We start from the raw sequence: 9,095 nt of genomic DNA on the forward strand, positions 1-9,095 counted from the left end.
ATGGTACGGTCCAGCACGCTGACCCCCCTCTTGCTCTCGGTACGCAAAGGCGCGAACATGCGGCCACAGTCAAATGAAAGGGTCCGTTGTGTGTTTGTTGATGTGGCCTCTCCCAGTCGTTTCTAGCGCCTGTCCTCTACATATACGCCCATTTGCAAGCGTCAGCTTTTGCGTCAGCCGAGCAAAGTCGAGACAAGTCGACACATGGGGACACACGATGCTGTGAATCGTAATCCGCACTAGCCTACGAGGGGAGAAGGGAAACCATTCGTACCGTTGAAAACACTCTCCTGGGTAAAGGAGACAACTTCCGTGCGATGTCCGGGCTTCGAACCCGGAGCAGCTACTTGGGAAGCAACCATGCTGACCGACACACCACCACCGCCTTCTGCTACGCGCTGCTTGCGCCGTGATGTGTCGCCTTCCCTCCTGGCGCCAGAGGCCGAAGGCGATAGCGCTGCAGGCGCTCAACGCCGAGTGCGACGCGAGCACCACTGAACCCGATTTCCTGGTGCTGCTAGGGCGACATACCGTAACTAGGCGCAGAACTGACTTTCTCTGATAAATTGGCCCTTTAATGCGCATCAGGGCGAACACGAAATTTCTAATATGAAGTACTCACTGACGATCCAAAGGCGTTTCAGTATGCATGCGTCGGTACCACCGGGGCAGAGCCTAAGTATTGTAAAGTGAAGGCCGACAGTTAGAGCCTCACATGAAGTATTTCATTGGCTTCCCACGAGTGCGTAATGCAAAGCGTGGCTGTTGCTAGGAAACGGTCTTATTCGCCGTTCGTTAATATCTAGTTTTCTTTGCATCAATGTGAAAATGTTCCTATTACTAAATACAGTTTTGCTAGTTACAGTTCAAACTGGAAGCGACGGAAGAAAGCGGTCCAATGCGCCACATTGGTTCCCGAAAGCGAGGGTGCGTTTAGTACGCCACATCTGACATTGCGTCTTACATATTATTAAACTCACATAATTCCATTCTACCGAAAAAAGAAAGAGGTTTCGGAGTGAGGCTCCTGAGATCTTGCTAGAGATGGAAGTCACTGGAGCGCTTGTCTCGCACGTCAGATTGGCCGAGCGGTCTAAGGCGCCAGATTTAAGCTCTGGTTCCCGTAAGGGAGCGTGGGTTCGAACCCCACATCTGACAATGCATTTTAAACATTCTGAAACTAACATACTCCCTTCATCTTATAGAACAAGTACATTACGCACAAACACGCCGTGGAGATTTTACTAGAGACGACAGTGACAGCAGTGCAGGCGTCGCACGTCCGATAGCTCGAGCGGCCGAAAACAAATAGCGGAACATATTTTTCTCGTGCCGAGTTTTAGCTCTTCTCACGGACGTTTCCGTGGTCGTTGTGTTGTGGCTCAGGGCTATTCCATTTTCCTTCCCTAAAAGGCAACGCGAGAGACTGTCAGGCAAATCCCAAGTGATCTGTACACGGACTAAGACGTCCGCACGTCTGGCAACATTCTCGCCAACTTGTATGCCGTGCCAACGACACGGGTTCATGTCCGATTACCGAAATTAGGCAGCGTTGGCCGTGGTTAGTGCTCGGCTGGGGACGAACTGGGAAGTCCGCGTGTCTTGGTTTCTTCAGTTTTGCCTTTTTCCTTCGTTTTTGGTGCTGCTGTGCGGTAATGGTACGGTCCAGCACGCTGACCCCCCTCTTGCTCTCGGTACGCAAAGGCGCGAACATGCGGCCACAGTCAAATGAAAGGGTCCGTTGTGTGTTTGTTGATGTGGCCTCTCCCAGTCGTTTCTAGCGCCTGTCCTCTACATATACGCCCATTTGCAAGCGTCAGCTTTTGCGTCAGCCGAGCAAAGTCGAGACAAGTCGACACATGGGGACACACGATGCTGTGAATCGTAATCCGCACTAGCCTACGAGGGGAGAAGGGAAACCATTCGTACCGTTGAAAACACTCTCCTGGGTAAAGGAGACAACTTCCGTGCGATGTCCGGGCTTCGAACCCGGAGCAGCTACTTGGGAAGCAACCATGCTGACCGACACACCACCACCGCCTTCTGCTACGCGCTGCTTGCGCCGTGATGTGTCGCCTTCCCTCCTGGCGCCAGAGGCCGAAGGCGATAGCGCTGCAGGCGCTCAACGCCGAGTGCGACGCGAGCACCACTGAACCCGATTTCCTGGTGCTGCTAGGGCGACATACCGTAACTAGGCGCAGAACTGACTTTCTCTGATAAATTGGCCCTTTAATGCGCATCAGGGCGAACACGAAATTTCTAATATGAAGTACTCACTGACGATCCAAAGGCGTTTCAGTATGCATGCGTCGGTACCACCGGGGCAGAGCCTAAGTATTGTAAAGTGAAGGCCGACAGTTAGAGCCTCACATGAAGTATTTCATTGGCTTCCCACGAGTGCGTAATGCAAAGCGTGGCTGTTGCTAGGAAACGGTCTTATTCGCCGTTCGTTAATATCTAGTTTTCTTTGCATCAATGTGAAAATGTTCCTATTACTAAATACAGTTTTGCTAGTTACAGTTCAAACTGGAAGCGACGGAAGAAAGCGGTCCAATGCGCCACATTGGTTCCCGAAAGCGAGGGTGCGTTTAGTACGCCACATCTGACATTGCGTCTTACATATTATTAAACTCACATAATTCCATTCTACCGAAAAAAGAAAGAGGTTTCGGAGTGAGGCTCCTGAGATCTTGCTAGAGATGGAAGTCACTGGAGCGCTTGTCTCGCACGTCAGATTGGCCGAGCGGTCTAAGGCGCCAGATTTAAGCTCTGGTTCCCGTAAGGGAGCGTGGGTTCGAACCCCACATCTGACAATGCATTTTAAACATTCTGAAACTAACATACTCCCTTCATCTTATAGAACAAGTACATTACGCACAAACACGCCGTGGAGATTTTACTAGAGACGACAGTGACAGCAGTGCAGGCGTCGCACGTCCGATAGCTCGAGCGGCCGAAAACAAATAGCGGAACATATTTTTCTCGTGCCGAGTTTTAGCTCTTCTCACGGACGTTTCCGTGGTCGTTGTGTTGTGGCTCAGGGCTATTCCATTTTCCTTCCCTAAAAGGCAACGCGAGAGACTGTCAGGCAAATCCCAAGTGATCTGTACACGGACTAAGACGTCCGCACGTCTGGCAACATTCTCGCCAACTTGTATGCCGTGCCAACGACACGGGTTCATGTCCGATTACCGAAATTAGGCAGCGTTGGCCGTGGTTAGTGCTCGGCTGGGGACGAACTGGGAAGTCCGCGTGTCTTGGTTTCTTCAGTTTTGCCTTTTTCCTTCGTTTTTGGTGCTGCTGTGCGGTAATGGTACGGTCCAGCACGCTGACCCCCCTCTTGCTCTCGGTACGCAAAGGCGCGAACATGCGGCCACAGTCAAATGAAAGGGTCCGTTGTGTGTTTGTTGATGTGGCCTCTCCCAGTCGTTTCTAGCGCCTGTCCTCTACATATACGCCCATTTGCAAGCGTCAGCTTTTGCGTCAGCCGAGCAAAGTCGAGACAAGTCGACACATGGGGACACACGATGCTGTGAATCGTAATCCCGCACTAGCCTACGAGGGGAGAAGGGAAAACCATTCGTACCGTTGAAAACACTCTCCTGGGTAAAGGAGACAACTTCCGTGCGATGTCCGGGCTTCGAACCCGGAGCAGCTACTTGGGAAGCAACCATGCTGACCGACACACCACCACCGCCTTCTGCTACGCGCTGCTTGCGCCGTGATGTGTCGCCTTCCCTCCTGGCGCCAGAGGCCGAAGGCGATAGCGCTGCAGGCGCTCAACGCCGAGTGCGACGCGAGCACCACTGAACCCGATTTCCTGGTGCTGCTAGGGCGACATACCGTAACTAGGCGCAGAACTGACTTTCTCTGATAAATTGGCCCTTTAATGCGCATCAGGGCGAACACGAAATTTCTAATATGAAGTACTCACTGACGATCCAAAGGCGTTTCAGTATGCATGCGTCGGTACCACCGGGGCAGAGCCTAAGTATTGTAAAGTGAAGGCCGACAGTTAGAGCCTCACATGAAGTATTTCATTGGCTTCCCACGAGTGCGTAATGCAAAGCGTGGCTGTTGCTAGGAAACGGTCTTATTCGCCGTTCGTTAATATCTAGTTTTCTTTGCATCAATGTGAAAATGTTCCTATTACTAAATACAGTTTTGCTAGTTACAGTTCAAACTGGAAGCGACGGAAGAAAGCGGTCCAATGCGCCACATTGGTTCCCGAAAGCGAGGGTGCGTTTAGTACGCCACATCTGACATTGCGTCTTACATATTATTAAACTCACATAATTCCATTCTACCGAAAAAAGAAAGAGGTTTCGGAGTGAGGCTCCTGAGATCTTGCTAGAGATGGAAGTCACTGGAGCGCTTGTCTCGCACGTCAGATTGGCCGAGCGGTCTAAGGCGCCAGATTTAAGCTCTGGTTCCCGTAAGGGAGCGTGGGTTCGAACCCCACATCTGACAATGCATTTTAAACATTCTGAAACTAACATACTCCCTTCATCTTATAGAACAAGTACATTACGCACAAACACGCCGTGGAGATTTTACTAGAGACGACAGTGACAGCAGTGCAGGCGTCGCACGTCCGATAGCTCGAGCGGCCGAAAACAAATAGCGGAACATATTTTTCTCGTGCCGAGTTTTAGCTCTTCTCACGGACGTTTCCGTGGTCGTTGTGTTGTGGCTCAGGGCTATTCCATTTTCCTTCCCTAAAAGGCAACGCGAGAGACTGTCAGGCAAATCCCAAGTGATCTGTACACGGACTAAGACGTCCGCACGTCTGGCAACATTCTCGCCAACTTGTATGCCGTGCCAACGACACGGGTTCATGTCCGATTACCGAAATTAGGCAGCGTTGGCCGTGGTTAGTGCTCGGCTGGGGACGAACTGGGAAGTCCGCGTGTCTTGGTTTCTTCAGTTTTGCCTTTTTCCTTCGTTTTTGGTGCTGCTGTGCGGTAATGGTACGGTCCAGCACGCTGACCCCCCTCTTGCTCTCGGTACGCAAAGGCGCGAACATGCGGCCACAGTCAAATGAAAGGGTCCGTTGTGTGTTTGTTGATGTGGCCTCTCCCAGTCGTTTCTAGCGCCTGTCCTCTACATATACGCCCATTTGCAAGCGTCAGCTTTTGCGTCAGCCGAGCAAAGTCGAGACAAGTCGACACATGGGGACACACGATGCTGTGAATCGTAATCCGCACTAGCCTACGAGGGGAGAAGGGAAACCATTCGTACCGTTGAAAACACTCTCCTGGGTAAAGGAGACAACTTCCGTGCGATGTCCGGGCTTCGAACCCGGAGCAGCTACTTGGGAAGCAACCATGCTGACCGACACACCACCACCGCCTTCTGCTACGCGCTGCTTGCGCCGTGATGTGTCGCCTTCCCTCCTGGCGCCAGAGGCCGAAGGCGATAGCGCTGCAGGCGCTCAACGCCGAGTGCGACGCGAGCACCACTGAACCCGATTTCCTGGTGCTGCTAGGGCGACATACCGTAACTAGGCGCAGAACCTGACTTTCTCTGATAAATTGGCCCTTTAATGCGCATCAGGGCGAACACGAAATTTCTAATATGAAGTACTCACTGACGATCCAAAGGCGTTTCAGTATGCATGCGTCGGTACCACCGGGGCAGAGCCTAAGTATTGTAAAGTGAAGGCCGACAGTTAGAGCCTCACATGAAGTATTTCATTGGCTTCCCACGAGTGCGTAATGCAAAGCGTGGCTGTTGCTAGGAAACGGTCTTATTCGCCGTTCGTTAATATCTAGTTTTCTTTGCATCAATGTGAAAATGTTCCTATTACTAAATACAGTTTTGCTAGTTACAGTTCAAACTGGAAGCGACGGAAGAAAGCGGTCCAATGCGCCACATTGGTTCCCGAAAGCGAGGGTGCGTTTAGTACGCCACATCTGACATTGCGTCTTACATATTATTAAACTCACATAATTCCATTCTACCGAAAAAAGAAAGAGGTTTCGGAGTGAGGCTCCTGAGATCTTGCTAGAGATGGAAGTCACTGGAGCGCTTGTCTCGCACGTCAGATTGGCCGAGCGGTCTAAGGCGCCAGATTTAAGCTCTGGTTCCCGTAAGGGAGCGTGGGTTCGAACCCCACATCTGACAATGCATTTTAAACATTCTGAAACTAACATACTCCCTTCATCTTATAGAACAAGTACATTACGCACAAACACGCCGTGGAGATTTTACTAGAGACGACAGTGACAGCAGTGCAGGCGTCGCACGTCCGATAGCTCGAGCGGCCGAAAACAAATAGCGGAACATATTTTTCTCGTGCCGAGTTTTAGCTCTTCTCACGGACGTTTCCGTGGTCGTTGTGTTGTGGCTCAGGGCTATTCCATTTTCCTTCCCTAAAAGGCAACGCGAGAGACTGTCAGGCAAATCCCAAGTGATCTGTACACGGACTAAGACGTCCGCACGTCTGGCAACATTCTCGCCAACTTGTATGCCGTGCCAACGACACGGGTTCATGTCCGATTACCGAAATTAGGCAGCGTTGGCCGTGGTTAGTGCTCGGCTGGGGACGAACTGGGAAGTCCGCGTGTCTTGGTTTCTTCAGTTTTGCCTTTTTCCTTCGTTTTTGGTGCTGCTGTGCGGTAATGGTACGGTCCAGCACGCTGACCCCCCTCTTGCTCTCGGTACGCAAAGGCGCGAACATGCGGCCACAGTCAAATGAAAGGGTCCGTTGTGTGTTTGTTGATGTGGCCTCTCCCAGTCGTTTCTAGCGCCTGTCCTCTACATATACGCCCATTTGCAAGCGTCAGCTTTTGCGTCAGCCGAGCAAAGTCGAGACAAGTCGACACATGGGGACACACGATGCTGTGAATCGTAATCCGCACTAGCCTACGAGGGGAGAAGGGAAACCATTCGTACCGTTGAAAACACTCTCCTGGGTAAAGGAGACAACTTCCGTGCGATGTCCGGGCTTCGAACCCGGAGCAGCTACTTGGGAAGCAACCATGCTGACCGACACACCACCACCGCCTTCTGCTACGCGCTGCTTGCGCCGTGATGTGTCGCCTTCCCTCCTGGCGCCAGAGGCCGAAGGCGATAGCGCTGCAGGCGCTCAACGCCGAGTGCGACGCGAGCACCACTGAACCCGATTTCCTGGTGCTGCTAGGGCGACATACCGTAACTAGGCGCAGAACTGACTTTCTCTGATAAATTGGCCCTTTAATGCGCATCAGGGCGAACACGAAATTTCTAATATGAAGTACTCACTGACGATCCAAAGGCGTTTCAGTATGCATGCGTCGGTACCACCGGGGCAGAGCCTAAGTATTGTAAAGTGAAGGCCGACAGTTAGAGCCTCACATGAAGTATTTCATTGGCTTCCCACGAGTGCGTAATGCAAAGCGTGGCTGTTGCTAGGAAACGGTCTTATTCGCCGTTCGTTAATATCTAGTTTTCTTTGCATCAATGTGAAAATGTTCCTATTACTAAATACAGTTTTGCTAGTTACAGTTCAAACTGGAAGCGACGGAAGAAAGCGGTCCAATGCGCCACATTGGTTCCCGAAAGCGAGGGTGCGTTTAGTACGCCACATCTGACATTGCGTCTTACATATTATTAAACTCACATAATTCCATTCTACCGAAAAAAGAAAGAGGTTTCGGAGTGAGGCTCCTGAGATCTTGCTAGAGATGGAAGTCACTGGAGCGCTTGTCTCGCACGTCAGATTGGCCGAGCGGTCTAAGGCGCCAGATTTAAGCTCTGGTTCCCGTAAGGGAGCGTGGGTTCGAACCCCACATCTGACAATGCATTTTAAAACATTCTGAAACTAACATACTCCCTTCATCTTATAGAACAAGTACATTACGCACAAACACGCCGTGGAGATTTTACTAGAGACGACAGTGACAGCAGTGCAGGCGTCGCACGTCCGATAGCTCGAGCGGCCGAAAACAAATAGCGGAACATATTTTTCTCGTGCCGAGTTTTAGCTCTTCTCACGGACGTTTCCGTGGTCGTTGTGTTGTGGCTCAGGGCTATTCCATTTTCCTTCCCTAAAAGGCAACGCGAGAGACTGTCAGGCAAATCCCAAGTGATCTGTACACGGACTAAGACGTCCGCACGTCTGGCAACATTCTCGCCAACTTGTATGCCGTGCCAACGACACGGGTTCATGTCCGATTACCGAAATTAGGCAGCGTTGGCCGTGGTTAGTGCTCGGCTGGGGACGAACTGGGAAGTCCGCGTGTCTTGGTTTCTTCAGTTTTGCCTTTTTCCTTCGTTTTTGGTGCTGCTGTGCGGTAATGGTACGGTCCAGCACGCTGACCCCCCTCTTGCTCTCGGTACGCAAAGGCGCGAACATGCGGCCACAGTCAAATGAAAGGGTCCGTTGTGTGTTTGTTGATGTGGCCTCTCCCAGTCGTTTCTAGCGCCTGTCCTCTACATATACGCCCATTTGCAAGCGTCAGCTTTTGCGTCAGCCGAGCAAAGTCGAGACAAGTCGACACATGGGGACACACGATGCTGTGAATCGTAATCCGCACTAGCCTACGAGGGGAGAAGGGAAACCATTCGTACCGTTGAAAACACTCTCCTGGGTAAAGGAGACAACTTCCGTGCGATGTCCGGGCTTCGAACCCGGAGCAGCTACTTGGGAAGCAACCATGCTGACCGACACACCACCACCGCCTTCTGCTACGCGCTGCTTGCGCCGTGATGTGTCGCCTTCCCTCCTGGCGCCAGAGGCCGAAGGCGATAGCGCTGCAGGCGCTCAACGCCGAGTGCGACGCGAGCACCACTGAACCCGATTTCCTGGTGGCTGCTAGGGCGACATACCGTAACTAGGCGCAGAACTGACTTTCTCTGATAAATTGGCCCTTTAATGCGCATCAGGGCGAACACGAAATTTCTAATATGAAGTACTCACTGACGATCCAAAGGCGTTTCAGTATGCATGCGTCGGTACCACCGGGGCAGAGCCTAAGTATTGTAAAGTGAAGGCCGACAGTTAGAGCCTCACATGAAGTATTTCATTGGCTTCCCACGAGTGCGTAATGCAAAGCGTGGCTGTTGCTAGGAAACGGTCTTATTCGCCGTTCGTTAATATCTAGTTTTCTTTG

The 9,095-nt window shown here is 51.5% G+C and overlaps 5 non-coding genes across 5 annotated transcripts; all 5 read left to right on the plus strand.

Moving 5' to 3' along the window:
- The first annotated feature begins 1,074 nt into the window (after window positions 1-1,074).
- Window positions 1,075-1,158, plus strand: Trnal-uaa. Its single transcript has one exon. It is a non-coding gene; the product is annotated as a tRNA-Leu (tRNA).
- A 1,571-nt stretch (window positions 1,159-2,729) lies between these two features.
- Window positions 2,730-2,813, plus strand: Trnal-uaa. The gene has a single exon. It is a non-coding gene; the product is annotated as a tRNA-Leu (tRNA).
- A 1,573-nt stretch (window positions 2,814-4,386) lies between these two features.
- Window positions 4,387-4,470, plus strand: Trnal-uaa. Its single transcript has one exon. It is a non-coding gene; the product is annotated as a tRNA-Leu (tRNA).
- Window positions 4,471-6,042: 1,572 nt separating this feature from the next.
- On the plus strand, window positions 6,043-6,126 carry Trnal-uaa. The gene has a single exon. It is a non-coding gene; the product is annotated as a tRNA-Leu (tRNA).
- A 1,571-nt stretch (window positions 6,127-7,697) lies between these two features.
- On the plus strand, window positions 7,698-7,781 carry Trnal-uaa. Its single transcript has one exon. It is a non-coding gene; the product is annotated as a tRNA-Leu (tRNA).
- The last annotated feature ends 1,314 nt before the right edge of the window (window positions 7,782-9,095 follow it).

Source organism: Schistocerca americana, unplaced genomic scaffold (assembly GCF_021461395.2).
Source record: "Schistocerca americana isolate TAMUIC-IGC-003095 unplaced genomic scaffold, iqSchAmer2.1 HiC_scaffold_1469, whole genome shotgun sequence".
NCBI classification, from domain to species: Eukaryota; Metazoa; Arthropoda; class Insecta; order Orthoptera; family Acrididae; genus Schistocerca; species Schistocerca americana.